The sequence below is a fragment of the Manis javanica genome, chromosome 6 (genome assembly GCF_040802235.1).
Source record: "Manis javanica isolate MJ-LG chromosome 6, MJ_LKY, whole genome shotgun sequence".
Taxonomy (NCBI): Eukaryota; Metazoa; Chordata; class Mammalia; order Pholidota; family Manidae; genus Manis; species Manis javanica.
Window position 1 is genome coordinate 47,441,137 of NC_133161.1, and position 17,050 is coordinate 47,458,186.

Sequence of the window (17,050 nt, forward strand, 5' to 3'; positions counted from 1 at the left end):
GCTTGGTTATGTCTATTTTCTTCTTATTTTCCTAGAATATACCTACGAGTCCTTCCAGAATCCATTTAAATATCATGACAAGTCTTCCCTGATTTCTTCTTCACCTCAGTCCTTTACATTATTCATTGTCCTACCCTCTGTTTTCCAGGCATTGGGCTCAGCCATTCCATTAGCTTTTTCACACTTTTTAAAAGTTTTATTTGTCTGTCCACTCTTTCCACATTTCCTTAATGGCAAGATAGCTTTTATTTATCATTGTATGTCCCGGTTCAGGGCACAGAATTGGCACCGAATAAATGTTACTTAAACCCAGATTATTATTCATAACAAAATTGCAAACAGAGCCTTAAGGGATATCTGTGTTCATTATTCTTTCTGGCCATTATTGATGTATGGGGAGTATCACATAGAACAAATCTCTGTGATGCCCATTCCTTTGTGGTGAGAAGAGTCTACATAGTCATGTACAGGGTGGCCAGGATCAGAAGTAGTGATATGGGATTATAGGGACACAGGTGATGGGCATGGCAAATGAACTGTTAGCAATTCTGTTTTACAAGGAAGAAAATCAACCCAATTAAACATTTTCATTTTTTAAAATTATTTCAATTATTAAAATAATAAATTACATATATACTACAGGTAAAACTAAAGTCCTCTTACAAGACTATCTTCATCCTGATTCCAGCCCTACCTCTCCAGAGGTATTCATTGTTATCAATTAAGCATACATCCTTCCAGATTATTTCCATGCATTTACAGACGTAGCAAGATTATAGTACTGTTTATGTATGTGTTTAATATAAATTTAATCATCAGTAATTCCTTTAGACCTTCATAAACACTTCAGACCTTCATCAAGTTTTGCATATGAGATACCAATGGCAAAAAATGCATAAAAAACATTCATTTGAGGATTAAAGATGGCGGTGTGAGAGGAGAGACAGAGGCTTCCTCCTAAAACGTGGCTCCGCAGGACCCGAGCCCCTCCCCCACCCCAGCTCACCCGCAGGAGGAAGACAAACGGAGCAGGGAGGGAGTGGAAGGCTTGCGACTGCTGAATACCTAGCTCCTGAGATCTGCTCTGGGAGCACAAACCTACATTTCATGGTGCTTTCATGAGACTCGCATGACTACCAGGTTGGAAAGTTAATACAGGCAGAGTTCCTGGGGAGACTGAGATTCCAGCTGCTTGTGGAAAGCAGGGATCCATATCTGGCTGCTCTGGGACAAAAACTTATACCTGTGTGACCAGCCCACTAGCTCAGGCAGTGGAGACAGGCACAGCAGCCAGGAGGCAGGGAACACCTCTTTCCTATCCCCAGGCACCAGTACTGCTCCCCTGCGACCCCCAACATTGCTTCAGGGGCTCAGCAGCTCCAGAATAGAGCTTCTGGACAATAGAGGGCGCCATATACAAATACGAAACACCAAAGGAACCTTGTCCAGAGTAAAATTGTTAATACAACTCCCAAGAAAGATTTAAATGATATGGACCTCATGACTCTTCCTGAAAGGGAGTTCAAAATAAAAATAATCAACATCCTAATGGAGGTATGGAAAGACATCAGAGAACTCAGGAATGAATTCAGGTCAGAGATCCAATCGTTAAAGAACATGATGGAGGGTATTAAAAGCAGGTTGGATATGGTGGAGGAGACAATAAATGAAATAGAAACTAGAGAAGAGGAATACAAAGAAGCTGAGGCACAGAGAGAAAAAAGGATCTCTAAAAATGAAAGAATATTGGAGAACTGTGTGACCAATCCAAGCGGAACAATATTCACATTATAGGGATACCAGAAGAAGAAGAGAGGGAGAAAGGGATAGAAAGTATCTGAGGAGGTAGTTGCTGAAAACTTCCCCAATCTGGGGAAGGACATAGTCTGTCAGGCCATGGAGATCCACAGATCCCCCTACACAAGGGACCTAAGGAAGACGACAGCAAGACACATAGTAATTAAAATGGGAAAGATCAAGGATAAGGACAGACTGTTAAAAGCAGCCAGAGGCAGAAATAAGATCACATACAAAGGAAAGCCCATCAGACTAACATCAGACTTCTCAGCAGAAACCTTACAGGCCAGAAGGGAGTGGCATGATGTATTAAATGCCATGAAGCAGAAGGACCTGGAACCAAGATTACTTTATCCAGCAAGATTATCATTTAAATTTGAAGGAGGGATTAAACAATTTCCAGATAAGCAAAAGCTGAGAGAGTTTACCCCCCACAAACCATCTCTGCAGTCTATTTTGGAAGGACTGCTATAGATGGAAGTGTTCCTAGGGTTGGATAGCTGTCACCAGAGGTAGTAAAATCACGGTAGGGAGGGTGGAGCAGCTGATTGTGAGGCAAATACAAAATTAAATTGACTATCCCCAAAGTCAATCAAGGGATAGACAAAAAGTACAGAATTTGATACCTAATATATAAAGAATGAAGGAGGAAGAAAAAGGAGGAGAAATAGAAAAGAACCTTTAGATTGTGTTTGTAATAGCATACTAAGTGAGTTAAGTTAGACTCTTAGATAGTAAGGAAAGTAATCTGGAACCTTTGGTAACCACGAATCTAAAGCCTGAAATGGCAATAAGTACATACCTATCAATAATTACCCTAAATGTAAATGGACTGAATGCACCAATCAAAAGACATAGAGTCACTGAATGGATAAAAAAACAAGACCCATCTATATGCTGCTTACAAAGAGACTCATCTCAAACCCAAAGACATGCACAGACTAAAAGTCAAGGGACAGAAAAAGATATTTCATGCAAACAATAGGGAGAAAAAAGCAGATGTTGCAGTACTAGTATCAGACAAAATAAACTTCAAAACAAAGAAAGTAACAAGAGATAAAGAAGGACATTACATAATGATAAAGGGCTCAGTCCAACAAGAGGATATAACCATTTTAAATATATATGCACCCAACACAGGAGCACCAGCATATGTGAAACAAATACTAACAGGACTAAAGGAGGAAATAGACTGCAATGCATTCATTTTAGGAGACTTCAACACACCATTCACTCCAAAGGACAGATCCACCAGACGGAAAATAAGTAAGGACACACAGGCACTGAACAACACACTAGAACAGATGGACCTAATAGACATCTATAGAACTCTACACCCAAAAGCAACAGGATACACATACTTCTCAAGTGCACATGGAACATTCTCCAGAATAGACCACATACTAGGCCACAAAAAGAGCCTCAGTAAATTCCAAAAGATTGAAATCCTACCAACCAACTTTTCAGACCACAAAGGTGTAAAACTAGAAATAAATTGTACCAAGAAAGCAAAAAGGCTCACAAACACATGGAGGCTTAACAACACGCTTGTAAATAGTCAATGGATCAACAACCAAATTAAAATGGAGATCAAGCAATATATGGAAATAAATGACAACAACAACACAAAGCCCCAACTTCTGTGAGATGCAGCAAAAGCAGCCTTAAGAGGAAAGTATATAGCAATCCAGGCATATTTAAAGAAGGAAGAATAAACCCAAATGAATAATGTCACAATTATCAAAATTGGAAAAAGAAGAACAAATGAGGTCTAAAGTCAGCAGAAGGAGGGACATAATAAAGATGAGAGAAGAAATAAACAAAATTGAGAAGAATAAAACAAGAGAAAAAATCAGTGAGACCAAGAGCTGGTTCTTCGAGAAAATAAACAAAATAGATAAGCCTCTAGCCAAACTTATTAAGAGAAAAAGAGAATCAACACACATCAACAGAATCAGAAATGAGAAGGGAAACATCACAACGGACCCAACAGAAATACAAAGAATTACTAGAGACTACTATGAAAATCTATGTGCTAAGAAACTGGAAAACCTAGAAGAAATGGACAACTTTCTAGAAAAATACAACCTTCCAAGACTGACCAAGGAAGAAACACAAAATCTAAACAAACCAATTACCCTCAAAGAAATTGAAGTGGTAATCAAATAACTAACCAGGATAAAAACCCCTGGGCCAGATGGATTTACCTCAGAATTTTATCAGACATAGAGAGAAGATATAATACCCATTCTCCTTAAACTTTTCCAAAAACTAGAGGAGGGAATACTCCCAAACTCATTCTATGAAGTCAACATCACCCTAATACCAAAACCAGGCAAAGACCCCACCAAAAAAGAAAATTACAGACCAATATCCCTGATGAATGTAGATGCAAAAATACTCAATAAAATATTAGCAAACAGAATTCAACAGTATATCAAAAGGATCGTACACCATGACCAAGTGGGATTCATCCTAGGGATGCAAGGATGGTACAACATTCGAAAATCCATCAACATCATCCACCACATTAACAAAAAGAAAGACAAAAACCACATGACCATCTCCATAGATGCTGAAAAAGCACTTGACAAAATTCAACATCCATTCATGATAAAAACTCTCAGCAAAATGGGTATAGAGGGCAAGCACCTCAACATAATAAAGGCCATATATGATAAACCCACAGCCAACATCATACTGAACAGCAAGAAGCTGAAAGCTTTTCCTCTGAGATCGGGAACAAGACAGGGATGCCCACTCTCCCCACTGTTATTTAACATAGTACTGGAGGTCCTAGCCACGGCAATCAGACAAAACAAAGAAATACAAGGAATCCATATTGGTAAAGAAGAAGTTAAATTGTCACTATTTGCAGATGACATGATATTGTATATAAAAAGCCCTAAAGACTCCACTCCAAAACTACTAGAACTGATATCGGAATACAGTAAAGTTGCAGGATACAAAATTAACACACAGAAATCTGTAGCTTTCCTATACACTAACAATGAACTAACAGAAAGAGAAATCAGGAAAACAATTCCATTCACAATTGCATCAAAAAAAATAAAATACCTAGGAATAAACCTAACCAGAGAAGTGAAAGACCTATACCCTGAAAACTGTAAGTCACTCTTAAGAGAAATTAAAGAGGACACTAACAAATGGAAACTCATCCCAGCTCTTGGCTAGGAAGAATTAATATTGTCAAAATGGCCATCCTGCCCAAAGCAATATACAGATTTGATGCAATCCCTATCAAATTACCAACAACATTCTTCAACGAACTGGAACAAATAGTTCAAAAATTCACATGGAAACACCAAAGACCCCGAATAGCCAAAGCAATCCTGAGAAAGAAGAATAAAGTGGCGGAGATCTCACTTCCCAACTTCAAGCTCTACTACAAAGCCATAGTAATCAAGACAATTTGGTACTGGCACAAGAACAGAGCCACAGACCAGTGGAACAGATTAGAGACTCCAGACATTAACCCAAACATATATGGTCAATTAATATTTGATAGAGGAACCATGGACATACAATGGGGAAATGACAGTCTCTCTTCAACAGATGGTGCTGGTAAAACTGGACAGCTGCATGGAAGAGAATGAAACTGGATCACTGTCTAACCCCATACACAAAAGTAAATTCAAAATGAATCTATGTCATGAAACCATAAATTTCTTAGAAAAAAACATAGTTAAAAATCTCTTGGACATAAACATGAATGACTTATTCATGAATATATCTCCCCGGGCAAGGAAAACAGAAGCAAAAATGAACAAGTGGGACTATATCAAGCTGAAAAGCTTCTGTACAGCAAAGGATACCATCAATAGAACAAAAAGGTACCCTACAGTATGGGAGAATATATTCATAAATGACAGATCCGATAAAGGCTTGACATCCAAAATATATAAAGAGCTCATGTACCTCAACAAAAAAAAAGCAAATAATCCAATTAAAAAATGGGCAGAGGAGCTGAACAGACAGTTCTCCAAAGAAGAAATTCAGATGGCCAACAGATACATGAAAAGATGCTCCACATTGCTAGTCATCAGAGAAATGCAAATTAAAACCACAATGAGATATCACCTCACACCAGTAAGGATCGCCACCATCCAGAAGACAACAACAAATGTTGGTGAGGTTGTGGAGAAAGGGGAACCCTCCTACACTGCTGGTGGGAATGTAAATTAGTTCAACCATTGTGGAAAGTAGTATGGAGGTTCCTCAAAAAGCTCAAAATAGACTTACAATTTGACCCAGGAATTCCACTTCTAGGAATTTACCCTAAGAATGCAGCAGCCCAGTTTGAAAAAGAAATATGCACCCCTATGTTTATCGCAGCACTATTTACTATAGCCAAGAAATGGAAGCAAGCTAAGTGTCCATCAGTAGATGAATGGATAAAGAAGATGTGGTACATATACACAATGGAATACTACTCAGCCATAAGAAAAGGGCAAATCCTACCATTTGCAGCAACATGGATGGAGCTAGAGGGTATTATGCTCAGTGAAATAAGCCAAGCAGAGAAAGACAAATACCAAATGATTTCACTGATCCGTGGAGTATAAGAACAAAAGAAAAACTGAAGGAACAAAACAGCAGCAGAATCACAGAACTCAAGAATGGACTAACAATTACCAAAGGGAAAGAGACTGGGGAGAATGGGAGGGTAGGGAGGGATAAGGGCGGGGAAGAAGAAAGGGGGTATTATGATTAGCATGTATAATGTGGGGGGTGGGGGAAAGGGGTGGGCTTTGCAACACAGAGAAGACATGTAGTGATTCTATAACATCTTACTATGCTGATGGACAGTGACTGCAATGGGGTTTGTTGGTGGGACCTGAGGTAGGGGAGAGCCAAGTAAACATAATGTTCTTCATGTAATTGTAGATTAATGATAACAAAATAAAAAATAAAAAATAAAAAAATAAAAAAATAAACATTCATTTACTTGGCTCTATTATTTAACCTGTGTCTAAGTAAAAATGTTAAGAACTAAGCATACACAAATTATATATTTCATAATATATAAATACTTATATTAATAATATAAATGTATATTACATTAACCTTATGTTTCCCAAAGATTATGACTGATTCCCAGTATATAGCTCAGGGGAGTCTTATAAAGATTAATGAGATAATTCATAAAATTATTTCAGCTGTTTGGAAAGCAAAATCTGAAATAAAGCAGTAAGCTTTAAGTGATTAAAAGCATACTATGTGCTTTTGACCTAAATGCACAAAGACATATATTGTCTGTAGTGGAAAATCAATTATTACTTTATAATCTAAAGGCCTCCATATAGTCACAAAGTACTTATTCAATGCTCAGGAAATACTAAATGGAGATATCACATCTTTCTCAGTTGTCTGTATAAATCTTTAGTTTGCTTGTGTAAATGGGTCATCATTACATGTATAATTTTATATTTTATAATACGAAAAGTCACATTCATGCTCAGTAATTTTACTTTAGACCAACTTGAACTTTTCCAACCAAACAGTGGGAATACACTTCTGAAATGTAATGAAAAAGTATCAATAAATGATGAATTAATGCATTCACAGTTGGAAAATAGTGGTTGTGGTTTTGGACTATTTGCTAATAAATTGTGTGTTAAAATCTATAAAATCTTTTAGAAATGCAATTAATATGTGCATTATAAGCATTCCAGGAAATCACTAGCTCAATGTTGAAAAGTAATATGAATAAAATATATAGTCAATATAATACTTTATTGATATAGCTTATGTGTGAAAGCATTTTGTCTGAAACATGGCTGGAATAGGCAAGGCACATTTATACCCAGCTAAGAGTTTATTCTTTCCCCACTTAGCCATCCTAACAGAGGCTCATTGTAACCAATATTCCTGGTATTGGGTAATTATCTTGTGATATTAAATATAGTGATTTTTCTTTTAAATGACATATCTTAAGAGGGGTGATTTTTACCACAGGAGAAACTAGGCTGGAGGAGAGCTACAGTGAAGTAAATTTCTGAGTTTTCTGTCAGAGAATGGATTAGTCAGGCTTCTCTAGAGAAACAGAAGCAACAGAAAATATATTCTATTGACTACAGATGGAGAGAGAGGGTGACTTGATAGATTTATTTTAAGGAATTGGCTCAAGTGATTATGGAGGTTGGCAAATCCAAAATCTGCAGTTCCGGTCCAAAGGGCATAAGGCTGGATGTCAAGGAAAGAGTTGAAGTCAAGAGTTGCAGTTCAAGTCCAAATGCTGTCTATTGCCAGAAGTCCTTCTTGCATGGGGTGAGGGGTGGGTGGTCAGTCTTTGTGTTATTCAGGCCTTCAGCTGATTGAATGAGGCCAACCCATGTGTGGAGGGCAATCTCTTATCTCAAAATAGATGGAATTAAATGTTAGTTTCATCTAAAAACACCCTCACAGAAACCTAGAAGAATATTTGACCACATATCTGAGCATCACAGCCCAGCCAAGTTGACACATAAAATTAATCATTACAGAGAACTTGACCACTTCAGCAGAAAAGGCTGTGAGGCCACCCAAAAAGGAACAAGAGCACCTGATGCTGCTGGTTAACAGCCCAATGGGGATAATCTGAGGTCCATGAGAACCAACTGGCTCTTGCTGTCAACATGAAGTCTGTTGATCCTGAGAAGCCCTTCTAAGTACAGCTCCAGCCCTGGATTTCCTCTTCTAAAATAATTTTCCAGTAGATAAACTATAAAAAAGCTCCTACTTATTACCTCACTTAATCTCACAGTAACCTTGCCAACCACATTTTATTCCCCCCCCCATTTATTCAAGAGAAAATTAGAGCTCAAAGAGAGGTTTGCATGAGGCCAGGTAGCTAATAAGTAGCAGAGGTAGAACCAAATGCAGGTTTCAGATAGACTACAAACTTCATGTTCTTGTTCTCTAGAGGAACAACTTATCATCCCTCAACTTTATTTTTACTGCCCTGGGGAGTTTTATTGGAGGTCTGTGGCAGACTGCTGGTTGCCTAGCATGTCCATTCTCACCTTCTTTCTTAGTCAGTTTTTTCAGGCAATGGTGTGCTCAGCTAAAAGAGTACAATTCCCCAGCCACATGAATAAGTTTTGATCCAACCACCCCTTTCCTGCTTCCTGTCTAGAAGGTGGACCTGGTCGTTTGTGCATGAATAAGGGTAGTCTGAACTAGTACATGGAATAGACTGTAAGAAAATAAAACACAACCTACTGAATTTTTTAAATCAACTTTTTTACTTTGAAATAATTTTAGATTTACAGAAAGGTTGCAAAACCAACCAAGCATTCCCATACCTTGAAAACATTATGCTCAGTGAAAAGGGCCAGTGTAGGGGAGGAAAAGGTTTTCCTTGATCCTCTTAGAATCCTTGGCTGGGTCTGAAAATTAACTGACAAAGACAGATAGGAGAAAAGCATAAAACGTTTTTAATATAAGTTTTACGTGACATGGGAAGCTTCATAAGGAAATGAAGACTAAAAGACAAACCTGAGTGTTTTGATGGAGAGGGGGCAGTCATGTAGAAAATGATAGAATAAGGACTTTGAGGTAATTTGTGTTAACTGGGGGAAACTTAGCAAGGCTTGTTTGCTTGGATTTTTCTCTTGCTGTTGCTTTGTCTTAGGAAATGAGGCTGTTCCTTTTTGCCAGGTACAGGGAGGGCTCCTTTCACATTAGGGTTTTATGACCTGCTTTAGGGTAGAAGGGAGAGGGAGGAGGAGGTCAGAGTGGCCCTCCTACATCTCCATTTTCTCAAACTCTTTCATCTGAAAATAGTCAATATACTAAGGTGCTATATTTTGGGGTAGCATATCCTGACCCCATCACCAGTCACAAAAGACCACATAATGCATAATTCCATTTATTAAAATATCCAGAATCAACAAATCCATAAAGACAAAAAAAGATTAATGGTGCCAGGAGCTGGAGGGAGGGGAAATAGGGGTAACTGCTTAATGGGTACAGGATTTCTTTTGAGGATGATCAAAATGTTCTGGAACTAGATAGTGTTGAAGGTTGCACAATACTGTGAACACACTCAATGCCACCAAGTGGTACATGATTAAAATGGTGAATTTTATCTTATGTGAATTTTACAATATTAAAAAAGAAGAGTTTCCAAGTACCTTTCAACCAGCTTCCCTAATGCTAACATCTTACCCAGCAGGGTACATTTGTCAAAACTAAGAAATTAACATTGGAACGATGCTTATAACCAAAGATTTCTTCACTACTATACATTTCATAGTCTCCTTTTTTCTGAAGAGGTGACTTAGTTGCAATTACCCTGCTAAGTCCCCTACCCAACAACTATTATATAGTGGGTGCATTAGAGGTAAACTTAGCTTTTCATTTTGATGACCAAAAAGGATGACATCCAGACATGAACAGTGAGCACTGCATCTAGAGATCCTAGAATTTTGTGGGGTATGACAGCTGGAGGAGACTTGGGGAAGGAGTGAGCATATTCTATGTTTGTGGAGAAGGATGTTGCTAAATTACTAAAGGGACAGACTGTACCAGAGACTATTAGCTGTGTACCCACTATCCAGGCTCTGCTACCTCCTCGTGACAGGATGCTGATTTTAATTTGAGCTGACAATATGCTCAACTAAAGTCTTCATTTCCCATTTTTCTTTGTAGCCAGACCAAAGTTCTGGCTAAGGAGTTGGAAGCAGACATTCTTAGGTGGAGCTTTCTACAAAGCTCCTTAAAATAGGGGCAAAAAATCCTGCTGAAAGCAAATAACAGATTCAATGCAATCCCTATCAAAATATGAACAAATATATATAGTTCTAAAATTCATATGGAACCACAAAAGACCCCAAATACCCAAAGCAATTTTCAGAAAGAAGGACAAAGCTGGAGGGATTACACTCCATGACTTCAAGCTCTACAAAGCCACAGTAATCAAAACAATTTGGTACTGGCACAAGAACAGACCCATAGATCAATGGAACAGAATAGAAAGCCCAGATATAAACCCACACATATATGGTCAATTAATATACAATAAAGGAGTCATGAATATACAATGGGGAAAAGAGAGTCTATTCAACACTCTTTGCGTTGGGAAAACTGGACAGCTACATGTGAGAGAATAAACTAGATTATCATTTAACTCCAAACACAAAAGAAAACTCGAAATGGATCAAAGACATGAATGTAAGTCACAAAACCATAAAACTCTTAGAAGAAATATTGGCAAAAACCTCTTGAATATAAATATGAACAACTTTTTCCTGAACACATCTCCTTGGGCAAGGGGAACAAAATAAAAAATGAACAAGTGGCACTACATCAAACAAAAAAGCTCTGTAGAGCAAAGGACACCATCAGCAGAACAAAAAGGCATCCCATAGTATGGGACAATACATATTTAAATGACTCATATGATAAAGGGTTAACATTTAAAATATATAAAGAACTCATATGCCTCAGCACCCTAAAAGCAAATAACCTCATTAAAAAATGGGCAGAGGCAACCTAAGTGTCCATCAGTAGATGAATGGATAAAGAAGATGTGGTACATATACACAATGGAATACTATTTAGGCATAGGAAAGAAACAAATCCTACCATTTGCAACAACATGGATGGAGCTGGAGGATATTATGCTCAGTGAAATAAGCCAGGCAGAGAAAAACAAGTACCAAATGATTTCCCTCATTTGTGGAGTATAACAACAAAGTGAAAATGTAGGAACAAAACAGCAACTGACTCACAGACTCCAAGAAGGGACTAGCGGTTACCAAAGGGGATGAGTGGGGGAGGGTGGGTGGGGAGGGAGGGAGAAGGGGATTGAGGAGTATTATGATTGGCACACATGGTGTGGGAGTGATCATGGGGAAGACAGTGTAGCACAGAGAAGGCAAATAATGACTGTGGCATCTTACTATACAGTTGTGCAGTGACTGCAATGGGGTATGGGAGGAACATGGTAACATGGGTGAATGTAGTAACCACATTGTTTTTTCATGTGAAACCTTCTTAAGAGTGTATATCAATAATACCTTAATTAAAAAAAAAAATGGGTGGAGGATCTGAACACACACTTCTCCAAAGAAGAAAGTTGGATGGCCAACAGGCACATGAAAAAATGCTCCACATCACTCATCATTAGGGAAATGCAAATCAAAACCACAATGAGGCATCACCTCACACCAGTTAGAATGGCCACTATCCAAAAGACAAGATATAATGAATGCTGGTGAGGATACAGAGAGATGGAAACCCTCACACTGTTTGGTGGGAATGTAAATTGGAGCAACCGTTGTGGAAAGCAAGGTTCCTCAAAAACCTAAAAATAGAAATACCATTTGACCCAGGAATTCCACTTTTAGGAATTTACCTGAAGAAAATAAGATCCCTGATTCAAAAGGACATATGCACCCCTATGTTTATCATCATACTATTTGCAATAGCCAAGATATGGATGCAACCTAAGAGTCCATCAATAGATGAATAGATAAAGAAGGCATGATACATATATACAATGGAATATTATCCAACCATAAAAAGAAAAGAAATCATGCTATTTGCAACAACATAGAATGATCTAGAGAGTATAATGCTCAGTGAAATAAGCCAGGCAGAGAAAGATGAATACCATATGATTTCATTTATTTGTGGTGTATAAAAGAAAAGCAAAACAGAAGGAACAAAATAGCAGTTGACTCATAGACACCGAGGAGGGACTAGTGTTTACCAAAGGGGAGGGGTTGTTGTGGGTTGGGAGGAAGGGGGAAGGGAATTAAGGGGCACAGTAATTCACACTCACAATATAAGTTGGTCCCATTGATGGTAGTACAACATGGAGAATATAGTCAATGGTTCTGTAACATCTTACTACATTAAGAGATAATAACCACAGAAGAGGGGGTGAGGATTTAATAATATGGGTAACTGTTGAGCCCCTGTGTTGTATATTTAAAACTAACATAAGATTGTATATCAACTGTATTTTACTAAAAAAAAAAAGGCGGGGGGCAAACTTGTTCTTTTCCCCCTCTTCCTTTCCTGCTTCCTGCTGTAATGCAGACATGATGGCTGGAATACAAAAGAAAGCTATGCACCATGAATGGCAATGCTTTGGTCTCTGATGACTGTGAAGTCATTATAGAGCCCTAAAGTGTCATGCAAGGACATGTTTTTTAATTGAGATATAATTAACATAACATGGTATAATCTATAGTTGTGCAATGCTGTTGATTTGATACTTTTATATTTTGCAATATGATTACCACAAGCTTAGCTAACACTATCCTGGCACAATGTTCATTTCTGTGGTGAGAACATTTAGGCTCTAGTCTCTTAGCAACTCTGAAGTATGCAACACAGTATTGTTAACTATAACCACTATGTTGTGCGTTAAATCTCCAGAATTATTCACCTTCTCACTCAAAGTTCATATACTTTGGACTTATTTTATGAGATATAAGAAACAATATGTTTAAGCCACTTTACTTGAGTGTCTGTTGGCAGCAACTGAAGCTAATTCTAACTGATAGAAGGTCATTGATGGCTTAGGGTTAACTCAAATTTCCAAGCTCACAAGGGAGATTCAGGTACTGTCAATAACACTGACTTCATATTAAAGACCAGGCTATGAAAGAAGAGACTACAAGATGAAGTGCTTTAGCCAAGATTTTATATTTGAACTCCACATTAATTCAGCAATGGTGTCAGGACAGCTAGATCTAACTCTGCAGCCAATTCCCAAACACAGTTAATAATACCCTTTCCATATTTTATTCTTCTGCCTAGACAAATCATTGTGATGCCTACTGGAGACACTAGGTTTCTATTAATTTTTCTAGCTAAGAACAGATGCAAAAGATTCCTTTCACTAATATTCCTGAGGTCCACTCAAATCCCAGTTTTAAATGTTTATATTTTTATTTCGTATAGTTTGTGATTATGTGAGAATGAGTTGCTTGAACAAAATATGGAAGTCAATTTTGTTTTCCTTATGATTCTTATCATGTTTTGGCTCTTAAAAGCTATGATTCTCATATTTTCATATTTTACATTCCACAAGTTGTTTTATCCACAATGATAAAATACACATCTTTTGTGAGAAACATATTTTTATGTCCACAGGCATTGTACTTTATATTTATAGAAGTATCAAGGACAAAAATTGCATTAGTGTTGGTGTGGGTGAATTTTGTCATGAAGGATAAGTAATTATTTCACAGATCATTGTTCTACTTAGATTTTACTTGAATTTCAACAAAACATATATACTTCTGGTTGAGGACTGCTTTTCTACAGTATCATAGAAACTGTATTGAGAAATAACCAGATAGATACCATGAACTGTCTGAAAGGCAACTTGAATCATTATGGTCAATCTGTTCATGTTGGCAAACTATAGTGATTTTAAAAGTAAATATTAGTTATGATTCTACTGGGTGGAAGTTAATTAATAAATAAAATTTAAAGTAGTTTTAAAAATAATTTACTTTTATCACACAACAGAAGTCCAGAAAGCTCTAAGCTAGTTTTTCTGTATTTTTTATCTTTATCTTCATTGTCACAAGATGGCCTCCTGGGCTCCAAGCATCACACCTACACACAGTCACATTAAAAAAGAAAGGCTGGGAGTGGGAGGTAGGGAGAAACTTCTCTTTATATTCTTTCCCAGAAATTCCCAGGAGTGACAGGTCAGAACTGTGGTCACAAAAGAGGCTGAGAATGTGAATACTTGGCATTTTACTCCTCTACTGTGGGAAGATAGTCCTGCCAGCAAGAAAGTCAGGGGAGAGGAAGTATGACTTTGGGAAGGCAGCCAACAGGGTCTGTCACAAGGGCCTTGTAGCTATGATCACTGCTTGTGCCTTGCTGGTCTCTTATGGCCAATGAGGTAGAATGTGGAATGTGCAGTGTCACATGGAGTACGAAGAAAAGGAGAGAATGGAAAACATGCGGCTGATGTAGAAAGCCAGTTCTGATGAATCCCTAACCTGTAAGAGTCAGAAAAACAAACTCTCCCTAACCCTCAAAGCTATTCAAGTCAGCACAGACAAAACTGATTAGTCAGCTGAATACTGAATACTAAATACTGAGAGTTAGCCTCAGAAATACTCACTTTTCCCCCTGCTCTCTGAGGCCTCACACATATTGAAAGGGATCTTTCTGTTAGGGTTTCCCCTCTTAACGTTTTGTCTGGAAGTTTGCTTGATATTTGTTTGTTCATATTGTTATTCATGAGTTCTCTCTCTGTGCTGGGATCCAGGCCAGTAGGTAGTTGAGATTTCATTTAGAAATCCGGAAGCCAATGGACAGAGCACTGTTTACTCTGCTTATTAAACATAATGTGATCTCTCAATTGCATTTATTAATGAGGACACTCTCCCTTGCAGAATCCAAAGAATGATGCCATGCCAGATTTTTGTTTCATTCAGTAGAATTCCATCTTCCCAGGAGGCTCCAAAGAGCTATTCTCAGGATTTTCATTAGAAGGAAACAGCTAATGCATACCAAAGCGACAGGGGGATTGACTAGGCATTGTATATTGTAAAGCGCAGACAAACATCTTTTGTTTTGTTGTTATTGTTAATAAAACATGATAATAAATATCCTAATCAAATTTAAAAGGTGGGCATTTGAATATTTTTAGTTAGAAAGACTAGTGCATTGTGCTACATTTAGTCAAGTCCAGTTCCCATTTCAGGTTTAAATCATAAATGTGGGCATTATTGCCTTTTACAATACACCATTGATAAAACACCAACTTTAAAGCCAATTAAAGGTTGGCAATCTTCCTACCATTGGCAAAGTAACACTTGTTAACAGTTCCCCTTGTGACACGTTTCAGCATAATCACTGATTTCTGGAAAGCTTATTTAGAGCTTACGGATATTTTGAAATCTCTAATGAATTTCTTTTTATAGATATTTTTATGTTCTACTCTAATTTTTTAAAGGTGTTCAGGTAGTTTAATATTATACACTCAGATGATGCATATACCCAGATATTTATATGTGAAGGACAAAATGTTAGAGTATGTAGAACTATACTTTATGATGAATAGTTTACTCATAATACTCAGGTTTTAATGGTTCCATATCTGAAATCTAATTGTATCTAAATTTATTCAGAGATACTTCATATCAGAATCTGACTATGCAGATACTATTCTGTTTAGTATATTACAAGTTATTGTCATTTAAGAATTGGTTAAAAGATAGAATAAATAAATTCTTTCACACTTACTTCAAATAAAAAGTGTTTTAGAGGCTAGTAAAGCTTTTTTTTCATCTCACATGGAAATAATTTGATAAGCTTGGCAAAGATGTGACAAACAAATGCTCTAAGAACATTCAAGCTATTTTAATCTGGAATAACACACTGAACACAGAAGCAGTTTTCACCAATAAAGAGCAGCTTGATTATATGTTATGCAAAAGCTAATGCAAAAATGAGCAATAGCTAGTTCTCACTTCGGTTTTCTTTTCTGGCAGGCTTCAAGTAGATAATATTAATTCAAGATGACACAATGCATCCAGAGACTCAATGTTAAAAATTAGATAACACTGAAACAAGATTATAGAAGGCATACTGACATTCAATAATAGAAATAGATACGGTCGATACAAGATAATGCAATGTGTCCAAATATTGACAGTACGTTGATTCAGGAGAAGTACGTGATCTTCAAAAAATCAGCAAACTTCTGAAGCTGCTTATAACATTTTTGCTTTTTGTTATCTAGTCACACATAAATTAGCAGCATAAGATCAAAGTATCACAAAAGCCACAAAATTTAATATCTCTCTGTTTTTAGCCATCTATTTCTTGACCCAGTGTTTATGCCAGAACTAAATATCAATATAACATTTAATTGCTCCTTTCATTTGTTAAAAGAAGAAAACCTCTACTGTAATCATTGTATGTTTAGTTAAGTGCACATTGTTTAGCTGATTTAATAAATGGAAAATGTCTTCCAAAGTAGTGTGCTAGTTATTTAGGAATTAATTATTTAAAATTTAGAGCAGGATACAAGTTAAAAGTTTGTAAATGATGTTGAGAACAATGAAAAACTGAAACAACCCACATAAATACAAATTGAGCTTTGATTCAATAAAGTATGTCTTAAGGTTGTTGTGGCAGAGATAATTAGTTGCCTGTCCATATCAATTAACCTTTATTTCTTAGGAACAACCTGGTTTAATTCAGAATGGTAAGTTTCCAGCAGAAAGATGATATTTTCTGGCTTGATCAAGTTTGGCTGACC